The sequence below is a fragment of the Ictidomys tridecemlineatus genome, chromosome 7 (assembly GCF_052094955.1).
Source record: "Ictidomys tridecemlineatus isolate mIctTri1 chromosome 7, mIctTri1.hap1, whole genome shotgun sequence".
Lineage (NCBI taxonomy): Eukaryota > Metazoa > Chordata > Mammalia > Rodentia > Sciuridae > Ictidomys > Ictidomys tridecemlineatus.
Window position 1 is genome coordinate 66598793 of NC_135483.1, and position 16975 is coordinate 66615767.

The window sequence follows — 16975 nt, forward strand, 5'->3', positions numbered from 1 at the left end:
CAAATGGTTCTAACATTTTTTTTTAATTGAGACAGATTCCAAATAAATATATACATCGGAATTAGTTAATGTGTTACTTAAGTCTTTTTAATCAATAGCTTCTATCTCCATCTCTTTCCTTTGAGAGAAGTGGTAGAAGGGATATTCCTTGAAATTTGTATGTTAAAGAAGCTAAATAGTTTGTCCTATAGAGATTTCCACTGTATGGGTTTTGCTATTTATAGCCCCATATATGATTTAATGTGTTCCTTTGTCCCCTATATTTGGCAACAGAGGTTTTATCAGAATGTTTGGTTCAACTTTAAGCACAAGTTCTTCACCCCTTCTATCAGGCTTCATTAACATCCAGTTGGCTTGCTTATGTTAGCAGCCATTATCAAAGATCCATTATTTTGTTTGTTCAAAATAGTCATTTTCTTTTCTTTTTCTTCACTCATTCCTTTTATTAGCTTGGATATTTTAGTAAAGAAAACTTCTCCTCATCAATTATTTAATTGTCCAGGGATCTGGTTTACATAGGAAAGATGAGATAAATGCTTGATTTTCAAAATAATGAGCTGGTTCCCTAGCATTCTCCATAGGTGACCATTGATAGTATTTTTGCTCTTAAATCATTTTTGTGTTAGTCTGCTTTTTGTTGCTGTGCCCAAAATATCTGACAAGAACAACTTAGAGGAGGAAAGATTTGTTTGGCTCATAGTTCCAGAGGATTCAGTCTTTAGTTGGCTGGCTCCAAGGCAGAACCTCATGGTGGAAGGGCATGGTGGAGGAAAGCTGTTCAGTGCATGGTAGCTGGAAAGCAGAAAGAGGGAAGGGGCCAGAGAGAAGATAAACCCTTCCAGGGCACATCCCCTTCCCCACCCCCGTGACCTACTTCCTCTATTTAGATTCCAACTCCAGTACTCCATTCAATTATAAATGGATTCACCAAATTAATTAATCCACTGATTAAATCAGAGCTCTCATGATCCAGTCATTTTCTAAAAGACCCACCGCTGAATCTTGTTGCAGTAGGGACCATGCTTTTAGTAGGGACCATGAGGTTTGGGGGGACATTCAGATCTAACACATAATAATTTATAAATTATGAATTTAAGCATACTTGAAAAGTTTGGGTCCAATGTGGTTATAACCCTTACTGACAATCCAATTGTCATATTGTTTCCCAGTGGGGCCTCTTCAAGTTGAGCCCTGAATATGTCTTTGGCAGTCTCTGATAGTTTCCATGGTCTGTTATATGATGAGATGCAAAAACAGGCTCACCTTGAACACCTCCTGCCCAGATCTGCCATTTCTCTGAGGAATCCTCATTCTTTCAGCACAGAAATGGTGCTAACCAACCAGGACCTTGACATTGAGTTTGCTTACTGCTCCTTAGTTGACCTTTGTTTTTAGAACTTCTCAGTGATCACAGCTGGAAATACATTTTGTTTTTGTCTTAACTAAGATAGACCATGAACTCAAACTTATATGTCGGATTCAAAGGTAGGACTATACGGTTTTTAACTTCGCCTCATTTATTCATCCATTAATACAAACAAAACTACATATTTACTTTATTCATACAATACATACTCAACAGTCTTAATGGAATGTTAACAATAGCATCCCCAATATGATTACTAAAAACAATTTTTTTTCAATTCCATTTTCTTTAGGGTATATCCCACTAAGGAAATGTGGTCAAAGAAATGCTTTTTGAAGTCACAAAAAATACTTTCTTTGTGCATGAAATGCCATAAACTCAATATTCTCATGATTTAGTTCATCTTAATTTTACTTTCTGGAATTTTTTATTTAATTTTGTTTGATATTTATGTTTATATGATTTCAAAATTAAAATAATATCTAGAGAAGCATAAGCCTTCTACCACATACACAAATAACACCCCCCCCACACACACACATATACATATACACACACACATATTTACATACCCTGTGTTGTCATTGAATTGTGTTCTCAAAAGAATACTTTGAAGTCCTAACCTAAGAAATCAGGGAATATGAGCTTATTTGGAAATAGCATCTTTGCAGATGAAATCAAGACAAGACGTAATACTAGATTAGAGTGGACCCTCATCCAGTGACTGGTGCCTTTGTAGAGAAAGGTAAAGGAGGGCCATTTGGATCCAGAGACACAGACACATACAGAGGTTAGACAGTCGTATGAATATGGAGGCAGAACTTGATGTGATGTAGCTGCAAACCAAGGAATGCCAAAGATGGCCACCACCAAAAACCAGGAGAAGACAAGTAAGAATTCTTCCCTGGATCCTCCAGAGCCTCCAATTCCCTGCCAACACTTTGATTTTGGACTAGCATACAGAACTATGAGAGAATAAATTTCCATTTACTTTATTAAGGTACATTATCATAGCAGTCCTAGGAAACCAACATGTACCCAACTTCTTCACATCTACCCCAATGCTGGTGTCTTTGGATGGCCACATTTTTCTTCACCTTGCTATTTCCAGCTAAAATATCTGGAAGATTATTCCATTATCTAATCATTACTCTATAGTACATAAAGACATTCCTCATGCCTTTTCTCAGCCATACAGCACTCCAGCTTGTGCATACACCACAGTTGATTCAACTAGTTTTCTATTGATCAAAATATGAGCTTTTTCTAGGCTTTACTTTGATCCATATAGTACTACTAATATCCTTCAGAATTATCGTTTTATCTTTTTTGCCAGTACCATTTTATGGTAAGTTCCTTGGTGTGGGATTGCTGGGTCATAAGGTAAAGACATACATAGCATTGATAAATATTGCCAAATCCTCCTCCAAAAGGTTTTCCTATTTTTCATTCAAATCAACCACATATGAGAGTGCCAATTTCTCCGCAGATTCCAACAACAGAGTATATTAGCAAACTTGTGGACTTTTGCCAACTTGATAGGTGAGAAATGGTTCTTTGCATAGTCTATATGTGATTCTCTCTTATTATAAGCAAAAGCATCACTGTTTTAACAGTATGCAAAATGAAACAGAAATATACTGAAAGATTCTTTCCCTCTGCTTCTCTCTTCAGTCTCTGAGCACTAATATATCTTATATATCCTTTTCCATCTTCTCATGTTAATGTTAAGCAGACTTCAGATTTCAAAATAACCTCTGTGGTATTATTTTAAAGATTCTAAGAAGTCTCCCACCTCATCAAAACTATATACACTTAATTCACCAAATGTTAATTTAGCTCCTATTAATCAGGCTCTATACATAGTTTTAGAAAGAAAAAAAAAACGTAGACCAAAGAAAAAAGACACTTAATCTTTTCATTAAATCCTTGCCACCAAGAAAGAAATACAGAAAACCACAGATAGGTAAGTAAAGTCCCTTAAAACAATACAAATTTAAAGGCTGATACCAATATAAGCATGCACACACACACACATGTACACAAATACATACACACACACACACACACACATCTCAAAATAAGACTAGTAATAGAGACAAAAAGAGGAAGGAAAGAACAATTCAGAGGATCATCTCAATTTTATTTATAAGGCAAATTTCTTTGAGTAACAATACAAACAAAGATAATTTTGTAAACTGTAAAATACTTAACCGTGCAGTCATTACAGCTAAGCATACATTAGCTAATTCAAATATTTTCTTTTTTCAATCACCTGAGATCTATTGTCTTCTCTAAATAAGGAATCTCTGTAGAAATAAAAGACCTGGGTAATGGTGTAAAATGAGAGCTTCTGATAACCAAAATGTAAACAGGAGAATATGGGGTGAACGGGAGAAGCGGTATAAAATTGTGATTAAGAACGGGAGCGCTGGAGCCATTAAAGAATGGGTTTGAATCTTGACTCTACAACTAACTAGCTACATAACTGTGCCAGTAATGCATTCCGCTGCCATATATAAATAAAAATTAAAAAATAAAATATAAAATACATTAATTCATATGTTCTCATTATTAATAACAAAAATAATGTGTATAATAATAATAATACCACCTATCCCATAGAGTTGATGAGAAAATTAAATGCCAGCTGTCACTTCTGCCTCCCAGTAGGATGGAGTAACTTGTGTCAGACATTATTCCCACTGATAAAAGTTGAAAAGGCCTGAGAGAAGACAACAGCTGGAGAATGAGAAACCATGGATGATAGAAGGTGAGCTGAGGTGATATAGCTGCCTCTCCTCCCTTGCATTTGCCGAGTCTGATGGCTGAGGGGTGATGGTGGACCAAGGCTTTGAGATTCGATTGAATAGAGGCTGGAGCACAGAGGAACCTGTAGATATTTTTCAGTCTTAGGGTTCATAGAGCCAAAATTGGAAAATATGAGATGCCAAGATCCTGGTGAGAAGAAAAGGATGGAGAACAGAGCCTGATACACAGTCACCTCCCATTTCCCCATAGACACATGCTGAGGTTGGACACTGCCTGGGGCCAAGAGTGGATCAGAAAGTGCTGAGAAGCAGAGGAGAGGGTTAGACAACCTCAGTATGTTAAGAAGCAAAGACCAGATGTCAGAAACTACCAGAATGAAGGACTCTGACAAATATACCAGGTTCTCAGTTCAAAGTCAGATCTCAGAAGTGTCACCCAAAACCAAGTCTTCTACTCAGAACCTGACTGGATTAAGCAATAAGCCTTTGATCCATCTGCCTAGCAGAAAAAAAGGTTAAACATCTTCACTGAAAGACAGTAGCTATCATGTAGTCTCAACATTATTTTCATACACAATACCTACCATTCAATAAAAAGAATGTGCTGAATTCTAGGAGAAATCTTATGTTCAAAATGTTCTTTTTCTTTTTTATTTTTTTAATTGATTTTTTAAATACATGACAGTGGAATGCATTACAATTCTTATTACACATATAGAGCACAATTTTTCATAACTTTATATATAAAGTATGTTTACACCAATTTATGTCTTCATATATGTACTCTGTTTTTTTGCATTACAATTCTTATTACACTTATATACCACATTTTTTCATATCTCTGTATATAAAGTAGGTTGACATCCAATTCATGTCTTCATACATGCACTTTGGATAATGATGTCCATCACATTCCACCATCCTTGCTAATCCCCTGCCCCCTTCCTTTCCCTCTCAGGCCTTTCCTATCTAGAATTCATCTATTCGTCCCATGATCCCCCTCCCTACCCCACTATGAGTCAGCCTCCTTATATCAGAGAAAACATTCATCATTTGTTTTTTTGGGATTGGCTAACTTCACTTAGCATTATCTTCTCCAAAGCCATTCATTTACCTGCAAATGCCATGATTTTATTCTCTTTTATTGCTGAGTAAAATTCCACTGTGTATATATGCCACATTTTTTTATCCATTCATCCACTGAAGGGCATCTAGATTGGCTCCACAGTTTAGCTACTGTGAATTGTGCTGCTATAAACATTGAAAATGTTCTTAAGAAAAAAGTTGATCCAATCACTGAGTAAGCAAAGAGTTTTATTTTACTATGATTGTTTGTTAAAGAACACATGTCTTTAAAGATAGACAAAATATACCAAAAAGAAGTATTTTACCAAAGAATCTGTATGAAAGGATCAAATGGAAATCCTAGAAGAAAATACAGAACCACCATTATAACCTGAATTGTGTCTTTCCAAAATTCATATGATGAAGTTTTAATGAGTGACTAGATTTTTTTTAATATTTATTTTTTAGATGTAGATGGAACAACACAATGCCTTTATTTTTATGTGGTGCTGAGGATCGAACCCGGGTCCCACCTGTGCTAGGGGAGGATCAAATGGAAATCCTGTGCTGTACCACTGAGCCACAATCCCAGCTGGAGTGACTAGATTTTTGAAGCCCAGGCCCTTAAAGAGGTTGAAAGGAAGGTTAAAAGGAAGTAGCCCTAATTCAATCCCATTGGTGTGCTTCTGAGACGATTAAACACATAGACTGAGTAGGACACATACACACACAGGGCAGCAAGAGGACAGTATACGCAAACCAAGGAGAGGACACCAACCTCACCAGCACCTTGGTATTGGACTTTCAGCCCCCAGAACTATGACAAAATTGTACTATTTGATTATGGAAACCCAAGTAAACTAAGCCAGTGGGTAAATCTCAATGAATACTGGCTGTCCAAAACAATAGTAATAATGTCTTGTGGAAGTGCATTAAAAATATGTTCAGAGTTAAAATGTGAGACAATAATGCAAAATTAGAAGGATGTAGATGGAGGTAAAGTGTTTTAAGATTCTAGCATTATTATGGAAGTGATATAATTAATCATTTTTTGTGACTGAATGATTTAAGAATACATATTATATTCTTTGCAGCAACCACTAAAAATAATCAATATATAACTAGAAATAAAAAATATGCTATGATAAAAATATCTGATTAAGCCAAAGGAAGGCAATAGATGAAAGAAAAGGGCACAAACATTATAATTCAATATTGGGGCTTCAACATGAATCAGTAAACAGTCTTTCTCAATTGCAAACACAACTTTAATTACAATAAATTTGTATTTTCTTTCTTCAGGAAATTTTAGAATTAAAAGTTTAATTAAAAAAAAGAGTAAACCCTTTTTTATTTTTAATTTGGAAAAACTTCAACCTACAGAAAAACTGCATGAATGAAACAATGCACTCTTCACCCCGATTCACCAATTTCTAACTTTTTGCCACATTGGCTGTATTTCTCTCTCTCTCTCTCTCTCTCTCTCTCTCTCTCTCTCTCTCTCTCTCTCTCTCTCTCTCTCTCCTATGTATATCTTCACACATTTTTCAAGTGTGTGTGTGTGTACAATTCTTATTTTGATGAAGCTTTCAAAAATCAATCATAAACATTTTACTACTTCAAAATAGTTCAGTTTGTATCTCTAAGAACAAAGACACTTTGTTAAATAGCTACAGTATAATTATTGAATTTGATAAATTTAAAATTGTTACACTATGGTTAACTGTGAGTTAGTATTTAATATTTTAAAGTCTACCTCACATGTCATCAAAAAGACCTTTCATGCCTACCTTCCTTTCTGCTCATTTTATTGAGTCTTCTCTCTAATTTCTTTACTTTTTTTTAGTGTCCTGCTTACCATGGTCCAATACATTTTCTCTTCCATTCCCCCAATCCGGCCATGGTGTTTTGGAGGGCAGTGATCAAGTCTTAGTTTTGTGTCTCTGGTGCCTAATACAATGCCAAGCACATTGAAGCTACCACAAAACTATTTTCTAAATACATGAATAAATGCATCACACATACTTCTCTTGCCACTTTGTTTACTCAAAGCACTATACTGCTTATTTACACTTAAGAAATACCTTCTTTTTCTGTATATTAATTAGACAAACTACAATATTGCACATCCACCATCAAATTTTAGTTTGTTCAAGTTAGAATTCAATCCTTCCAACGCCTGCCCACATTATTGCTATGTAACTAGTTACATTATAAACCAGTAATATTTTTGAAGACACATGAATGATTAAAAACACATTCTCATAGAAATTGTAAAACAGGTGATCATGTACCATGCAAATAAAGAGGTCAACATTGGTATTTGTGATATGCCCATGAGGCTTTCTTTAAAAAATTCTTCCTTCTCTATTCTTTTCACACCATCAGAAAAGGGCCTGGAGAAGGGATTAGAAGGGGAGAGAAGAGGAGAAAATGTTGCTACATGTTAAACCTGGACTTGTGTCAACACAGACATTATTTGGAAGACCACAGCCCCCACCTATGCATGACAAATGAAAAAGAAATGTTAAGTTGTAGCTTCCAATCACCTCACCTCTTGACTTTAAAGATTCCATCAACAAACATTCATTGAGTGCCAACTACTATCCAATAATAGATTTGATCACATGTTTTATCTTACTCTATCTTCATCAGGAATCTGTACCACCATCCTCAATATTATCACCCATTCTCTAAAGAAAACTAAGATTTAAAGATCTGGTATGGTAGCATCTCATGGAATCCAAGTCAACTTCAATTTTAAGACCCACCATTATTTTATGTTCCAGTAAAAAATAAAATAAAATAAAAAATGCTGAACCTTAAACTAGAACAATATACAAAGATGCCATTGATTATAAAATATATCCCAATTTTGTACAAGTGAAAATGTGTCTTCAGATAGAAGAAATAAGGTAAGTGATAAAGATGGGAATTAAACATGGGTCAGTTCACCTTCCTGTTTAGGGGAAATTGTACCCCAATTGTGCTAAGGTCATACACCCCATGCTTTCATGCAGGCAGGTTGACATTTGGTACTATTAGTTCCTAAGGCTGGGAGGGTATAAAAGGAAAGTGACATCCCTGCTTATCCAGCCAAGGGAGAAAGATGAGGGTTTTCCACCCTGGGAGGCAATAAATATTCCAGGACTAATGGTTGAGCCACTGGAAAGAGGACACAGAGAAAGCCAAGGGCTGCCTGCCTGGAACATGAGAGAGAGACAATTCTCCTTGTGTTCTTCACAATGTGACTGAGAGCTACAGTCACTGGGTCTTGCACCTGAAAGCTTAGACACAGAAAGGTTCAGGACTCGCCCAGTAGTGCAATGCATCAGGGGCCGAATCTAAATTAAAATGTGCAGTTTCTTGCTCCCAGGCCTGTGCTGGGTCCACTTTGGCATGCTGCTTTCCCTGCACAACTGTGATTCTTGCTGAATAATTGAAGCCCAGGCTTTGTCCATATCAGGAATATTACTGTTTGATTTTGTGATCCCAAAGGGACAGCTGCAAACAGCTGATGCCTCTGCTGGTACCAAAATTGCTAGAGAATGTGGGAATTTTTTCTTGCTTCCTGTTGGAAAAAATCACCAGGCCTTTCACTAAGAAGTAGGGGATTCTTAGAAGCTTTAAAGAGGGTTCAAGAATATTTGGATGGGAGGAATAAGGAGGGCGTGAGATGCTTTTCTACAAGGCAAAATCATATAAGAGCAATTCATTGTAAAAAAAATTAATTATGAATGGAATAACCCAACCCCTATGGAATTGAGATAATGCAGAATAAGTTCCTGCTAATGGAATGATGTGAATTTTAATACACACACCATTCCAAGGTAATACTGGTCACATGAATGGACTATGAAAATAGGCTCTATTTTCCCTGCCTCACCCCAAACAAAGGCAAAAAAGAAACCACAATGACTGTTACAAAAGTTAACTTGTTCAAATATAATCCTCCCAGATGTGCATTTATAAATGAAGCAGGCTGGCTATCGGGCTAGCCTATGAATACGGCCAGTGATCTCTGCCTAACAGGTCCCCACGCGGGTCACAGAGTAGAGGGCAGGCTCCCATCCAACAGCAGAGCGTGTGTTCTCTGCCATGTGTATCGCTTCCAAAATGTTTAGTAGTCATTTCTCACAGAAATGTTATTGATCAAAAATCTATGGCTTTATTATAAAAGAAAAATGTTTCAAACAGAGGCACAAAAAGATTTGATGACTTGCCTAAACAAAACAACACACACACAGTAGAATTCATCAAATTCCTAGGTTGAGGCCAAAGAGCACAAAGAAAACATCTCTCCCTGCTTGGTGACAAAGAACCTGAGGAGAAAATAGAATTCTGTGTTTGATTTTTTTTTTTAATAAAAAGATGACTCCAAAATATGATATGGAAAAGCCACTCACTACCTCCTTTCCTCTGTAATCTCATGTCCCAAAGATAAAGTTAATAAGTACATACAAACATTGCCTATTTAACATAAAAAAGGAAGCTTTGTCTTTAAAAGGGTAGTAGCTAAGTTAATAAACATGTGAATTAATGAGAAATTCATTTAACAGATAAAGCAGATAAAAAAATAAGAGTGCGAAGAGTTTGGAGATTTGTCCAAAGTTGTGATTTCTGTGGAGGCAGAAGGTCTGAATTTCAAGCAAGGAGATCTGGATTCAAATCCCGACTCTCTCACTTCCAGCCTCAGCACTCTCATGGGTGTGGGGAATTAAAAAACACCCACTGTGCATCTTGATGAAAGAGAAAATTTGGTGAGAAAAGCACCTGGTCTCGATAAATGTGAGTTGAATATTAACCTTGTGGTCAAAAAGTACAGTTTGAGGAAAGCTTGAACAAGACCACAGATCTCCAAATACTGTGAAGAAGCAGTCTCTTCATTTGCTGGAAGACAAAGATAGAAAAACTGAAGTGAAAATTTTTATTTTATTTTAATCTGCATTTTTGGTTTGGTTTGGGCTTGGGTTTGGTTTTCAATTTGAGTGTGTGTGTGGTGCGCGCTATTTATTAGGTACTCAGTGTTTGTTGAGTAGAATTAAAAGAAGGAAGAATTTGGTCAGGACCTACTGTGTCTTCCCTGCAATGCGCTGTATTCCCAGGATTTAGCACAATTGGATGCACATATTGCCATTTTCAAAGAAATGTTTGTTATATTACTGAATGCTAGTTTTTAAAATAGGAACCTTCAAGTTCTTTCCCTATTACATTTTATATTTCCTTTCTGAATTTCATTTTCACTACCAGTGCCCTCTCCTTTTATAGTTAGTTAGGGCCTCTCTGCAGTGAAACAGACTTTCAGTATTTTAGAAAACTTTATATTCTAGACACAGAAAAGCTCGGTATTTTAGAAAACTGAACTTTTGGTATTTTAGAAAACTTTATTGTCTTGCTAGTATGCCGAGTACCATCCACAGTACAGCATTCTCCCCAATTGTCTCCAAACTTAATCGTCTCCCAACTTTTTTGCCACACCAACCTCCATCACTGAGCTCCTAATGCCTCATGCAGCCAGCCCTGTAGAAGAATGTGTGTCCTAGCCACCTCTTGACTTGAATCTGTAAGTTAAATTTGTTTATTCAATCAGTATCCATCAGCACATTCAAAGAAAACAAGCACCTAAATAACAAATTCCATATAGCAAAGAAGAGAAAGGAAATCCCATCTTTAACTGTATGTTACTTCCCAAAGAGACCATCAGAAGTTTCTGATCCCAAAGGAACACCAAATGTCTCGGATGAGTTGAGCCTTCTTGACGAAATGGGACTCTCAGACAGCAACATCCCTGGCCCCTGACTAGCTGAGACCTAGGCAAGTTACTGCCTCGCTGTCTCAGTTCCTCATCTTACAACAGGATAACCCGAGTACTGACCTCATATAATTGTTATGAGAGTAAAGAGGTTTTTGCTTTTAATCATGGGTGAAGCACTTTGTAAATACTATGAAATAGTACATACACACAAACATATTCAAAAACATATTAGGAAAGGTATCTAATCAGTGAAAAAGTGATTTTTTAAAGTGCCTTGAAGTTGCCTTGAAGTCATTCTATTCACAATTGCACATATTTGGGTTACACATAATATACATAAATGTCAGTCACAATCACTAATATGATCTGAAAGTTTATGTCCCCACAAAATCCACATTGAAAGCCTCATCCCTAGGTGACTGCATTAGGAGGTGGGGCTGAGGGTGATAAGGTCAGGGAGCAGAGCCCTCATGAATGGGATTAGTGCTTTTATAAAAGAGGCCTAAGGGAAACCCCTCACCACTTCCAATGTGTGAGGTTAGAATGAGAAGACGGCCACACACCAGGGCTGCCAGCTGCATTTTGGGCTTTCCAGCCTCCAGAACCGTGAGAAATAAGTTTCTATTTGTAAGCCACCTAGTCTGTTACGTTTTCTTAATAGCATCCTGAACTGACTAAGACAGTCACTCAGGCTATAGGGGAACAAGGTAAGACAAGGCCTGACCACCATCATTTTTGAAATGAGACAGAGACAAGAAGGCTAAATATTCCCCACCTTAAAATAACAAAAGTAATTCTGTTTCTCTACTAAAGACAGCTCTAGTCCCACTTTCATCCCTTCTCCTCCAGGCCAAAGAGTTGCCAAAATAGCCAATCTTCAAATTGCCCCTGCATCCTGAAGGCACTCTGCCTCTGTCATAAAATCACCCAGCACTAACTCGTATAATCACCCCTCCTATGCTCAGCCCATCTTAGGGTCTCCTGCACTCTCCCTGAGCTACAGCAGGATTAGTAAATCTGAACTCATGACTTTTGGGTAAAGAAGTAGAATTACTTTTCTTAGTTAAACGTGGTGTTTCTGCTGGTCCATAAAATAACCCCTCTAGCAACAACAGGACCTAGAGTTATCACTCTGCAGCATCTGCACCAGAGAACTTGTCAAGTGCTTTGCAAGCATTCACTTTCAGTCCTCAGAGCAATCTATATCAATCCAGACTTTGAGAAGCAAAGTAACTTGTGTAGTAGCCAGAATTCCAACCCTGGTCTGTCAGGCACAGAGATGATACTCCTGTTACCCATGGGCTCCACAGCCTCCTGAAGAGAGGGCAGTGGGCCAGAGCAGGTATAATGTCCTCTTTCTTTTTAAGTTGGAATTGACCATTAATTTTGCTTGATCATTTTCCAGCCCATGTTTATTATCAAAGGAACAAAAAAGAGAAAGAAACTGTACTTCCCAAATGGAGTATAGTTTTTGTTCTGTCCCATATAAACTTGAAGCAGCAGCGACTGGTTTTAAGTTCATGTCTGAGAACAGCTTCTCTGTTGGAGAAGGAGAATGACAGAGTGCTCGGTTAAATCCAGGAGTCCTGGTTCAGTGCTGCCTGCAATGCTTCTCACAAGTTTTGACTTTAGGACAGTTTCCTAATCAGTAAAGTGGGTACCATCATGCCTCCCTCTGTGGGAGACAGTGAAGTGCCTGATACTTAAAAGCATTGGCTATGTATATGAAAGCTCTTATCGCCACCACCATGAAGAGTAGCAACTCTCAGGACCCCCAAAGAAGGCTTGCAGGGGTCACACACCCTGAGAAACTGTAAGAGGTCCCCGTTATCATCAAATGCTTGTTAAGGGTTACAGAGGTCATCAGAGCCAGGAACAAGGACAGGGAAAGGAAGGCAAGGAGAAAGGGACTATTTTAAAATGAGAAAAGAGTCTTGTTTGAGATCCTGTGCCAACTCATCCTAGAAGCCAACTGCAGGTAGAAACAAAACATTAATGCTCTAGATTTAGGACACTCTAATTTTTAAATACTGTCAGAATTTACAGTCTAGGGACTTCAATTCACATCCTCACTGAACAACAAATTTTCATCTCTAAGATAATCCTGGAGACTTCTCAGGCTTCTGAAAAAGAAAGAAAAATATCCGTATATGTGTGTGTGTGTTTGTGTGTGTGTGTATATATTTCTTTCCATTGTGTGTGCATGTATGTGTGTGTGCCTGTGTGCACGTGCAAACACAGATCAGTAAAGAAAGCTGCAATGACCACCCATAAATGAACAATTCCCTGTATTTATCAGAAACCTCTCTTTAACGAACTGCAACCTATTCATTAAACGGAGGGGAAAATACGGGACAGGAAATGGAATGGGGCAGCATGGGGGGAGGAGGTAAAAGAAATGACTTTGTTTCTAATGTGATGCAGTAAGATATAAATACAATCAAAGGGGTTAATCTAATCCCTTTGTGAAGCACTGAGTCAGAGAACAAGACAAAAACAAACCTGTGATCTGGAACTTCTCGAGCCCCCACTCAGGGGGATTAATGAGGAGTACACGGCTGTGAAATTACGTGCCCTCTGAGTCAGGAAAATGGTCCTACTGGTGCATGACCTTGAAATGAGGGGACGCAAACTTCACCTGATCCACAATTATGAAGCCCGAAAAGGAGGGGCTTGGGGAGAAGGGAGAGGACGAGCAAAAGAGGCTGTACAACTGTTCAGAATATGAAAACCCACAAATCTCAACCAACCCCGGCTTGTAGAGGGATCTAAACACAACATAAAATATTCAGAGGACTTTAAAAGGACGCTGGCATTTGTGCGAAAGCGTTAGGAGGCAAGCCTGTCTTCTTTATTTACATGAAGTAGATATTTTGTGGCTGTTGTTATGGACTTAGTGATGTTTGTCTCTGTTCAATTTTGCCTTTGCAATGAAAAATTGTTGTGAGATGATTTCTAGTCTTAGCTGCTTTACATGACAGTATTATCAAGGATTCATCAAGAGGCCATCTGTCGAATTTATGAAAAAAATATGCAAAAACAAAACAGATGAAAAGGAAAGAGCAAGACAGACTGGTCCAGGGGAAGATAGATGTGGCAGCATGTGCCTCCGTGTGAAAATTACAACATTTAAATACTGCGGAATAAATTACTGTGCCGAAAAATTAGCGATGCTCTCCCACTTTAGACGCTACCCTTACCATAAGAACATAATGAAATATATCACATATCAAATCACCCTTTCCTCAGACTATTATTATATTCTAATGAAAAATTAGGAGAGGAGAGACACATAAACCTCAAATGGGAGGGATGAAAATGAGCCAGAGTGGATTTGCTCTAGTATTGAGCCATGAGAAGCATCTCCAAAATGCACAGTCCATATGGAAATAAGAGCTTTTCTCCTCTATTTATTAGAAAGTCAATAAAATAAATTACAGATTGTGTGAAAAACTGAAATAATATATATTAAAATGACAACAAGGCTGGCCAAGCTTACACCCAAATTAGATGGGCTGTAAAAACAATGTATTTCAGAAAGGAAATAGGAAGGAGCTGAGAAAAGCCTGAGATACAAATGACTAGAGCTGAGCGTGGCGCCCCCTGGAGGTGAGACACAGGACCACAAGTACATATAGTGCACTTTTTCCTGAAGAAGGATCCAGGAGCAACGCTGCAAGATTCTGGCACCAAGGGGACTGATTCCCAACATATCATGATCGTGATAGCTCCCTTTGGAGTCTCTTTCCAACCCAAACCCTCAGCAACTTCCTCACCCCTAGTGGATTGTCCTCATCTTTTCCACCCCTTTCTCCACTCCCTCCTAGAGTTTATCTATAGGGAATTTCTTTCATTCCAGTTTCTTAAAAAAAAAGGTTTAACAGCACGACTAATAATGTATTAAAGGAAAATGCTCCGAACTCATAAAATAACAGCCAATGCCTTCCCTTGTAGATGTCTAAAGAAGAACAAAGTACTATCAAACCAAGAGACAACAAGGGTATTAACCTATAATGGAAAACAGAAAACAATAATAGTATTAGCTAGCACTGGTCTGATCTGATACACTAACTAGTTTACTGCTCACACAAAACCCTGTGAGAAAAATTAATACTTATCATTGTTCCCCTTTTTGCAAACAGAGAAATGGGAGCACAGAGCGATGAAAATGCTCCATCAAGGTCACATAGCTATTAAGTAATGGTGCAGGAATCAGAACGCAGGCTGTTGGGCTCAGCGCACTGATCCACAAGGTACAATATCTCCTATTAGGAAGGCAGCCCTGTGGTACTTCATTTATTTTGTTTGAAATGTTACCAGTTCTTTCAGCAACATATAAAGAATAAAAATTATCTTGATGAAACTAAGTCAGGCTATATCATCCCTTGGACTATTTTAAACCTAAACAGCCCTGGCTTGTTCATGTTCACTCTCCCCCACCCCCTTCTTTAGTTGTCTCTTTTTCTGATTGTAGGATAATGTTTACAAGCATTTCCTTTCATCTACTATGGTACTAATAAATTGGGTAATAAAAGTAAAGACAAAGAATATTATATCAACCAATGTTCGTCTTAGGTAAATTTTAACAGCATCACACCAAGTGTCTGGTTTAGGGAAACTACTTGGAACTAAGTTAGGTCCTCTTAGGCTGATCTTCATTTTTCTATTCATCCTGGAAAATCCTTAAATGTTTTAAACCTATAATACATCAGCTATAGACATTCTAGCAAAACAACCCAAAAGTTTCTAATCTACATTGACTATCTTGTTAAAGGTTTCATATCCAAACTAAGCATTGTATTTATTTGTGAAAATAAGGTGCAAATAACACTATTTTGGAAATGAAAAAATAATTTGAGCATTTGAAATGTACGGAAACATTATACATTACATAAGATTGTATTATGTATGCAGGTCCTTGTAAGACATTTAAGTTAAAGTTTTCTTCTATTTTCTTCTATTTTCTTCTATTTTCAACATAACCAGAAAGTTGACCAATGAAATTTGGTACCTTCCTTTTTTTTTCCAACTTTACTTCCCCATTTTTTCATGAGTAAAAATAAATGTTGTCATATGCCACTAAGGTTTTTTTTATTGACATATAGTAATTGTACATATTTATAGGGTGTAGTGTGACAATTAAAAATAGAGAACACTTCACAAATTTGAATGTTATTCTTGTGTTGGGGCCATGCTAATCTTCTCATATTGTTCCAATTTTAGTCAGTGTGCTTGCAAAGCAAGCACTTTACTTCCACTTCTCTGTGGAATTAAGATTATCTGTAAATAAACACTAGAGTATATCAGGTCAGGAAGCTTGTTAGTCTCAACTCACCTGGCACTGATTTCGCTTCTGAAATTCACTGCTTGGATCATGTAATAGGGAATCCTATAGGAGCATCTTGGCCATAGTAAGACCAGGTAACACTGTCAGTTATTTCTTCCTCCTGTTATTTCTTTCTCCTTTTCACATAAGTACAACAAGCAATGAAGATACTTCCTAAACATAAAAAATATTTTTTACTTTATATATTATTTTCAAATACAATTACAGAGGAATAATATTCATTGGTCATATAGTGAAGAATATTAAGCCAAGCCCTTAATCCTAAATTAATTTTTGTCTAAAATGACCCCCAAATTGAAATCAGGTTATAGATTGACCCTTTCACACCTACCGCTAAAAATTTCTTTGTCCTGATAACTCAAAATACCAACATTGCTATAAGAAGCTCAGACTGATCCAGACCTACCCCATGTATAGGTCAATTCAGAGGATAGTAGAATTCTGCAGCTACCACAGTAGCCTTGGAAAAATGTAAAAATAGATAGGCACACAAAGTATCTTATTTGCCTGTCACGTTTACCCAAATACTTGCCTCTGAGTTCTTCTGTTCCTGTCACCAGACAGGGAGGTACTCAGTTGCCCACACCTGGGCTATGCATACACATCCTTATCAACAGGGCACAGAGATCATGGTGTCAGTGCCTAGGAGTGTTCTCCATTCACAATCCTTT

The 16975-nt window shown here is 37.4% G+C and overlaps 1 long non-coding RNA gene and 1 other non-coding gene across 2 annotated transcripts in view; both read right to left on the reverse strand.

Annotated features, from left to right (window-relative positions):
- The window catches only part of LOC144365300 (uncharacterized), a 303078-nt gene that overhangs the window by 206518 nt on the left and 79585 nt on the right, over nucleotides 1-16975 (reverse strand). The window lies entirely within an intron of this gene.
- On the reverse strand, nucleotides 16099-16204 carry LOC120883776 (U6 spliceosomal RNA). Its single transcript, XR_005725975.1, has one exon. It is a non-coding gene; the product is annotated as a U6 spliceosomal RNA (small nuclear RNA).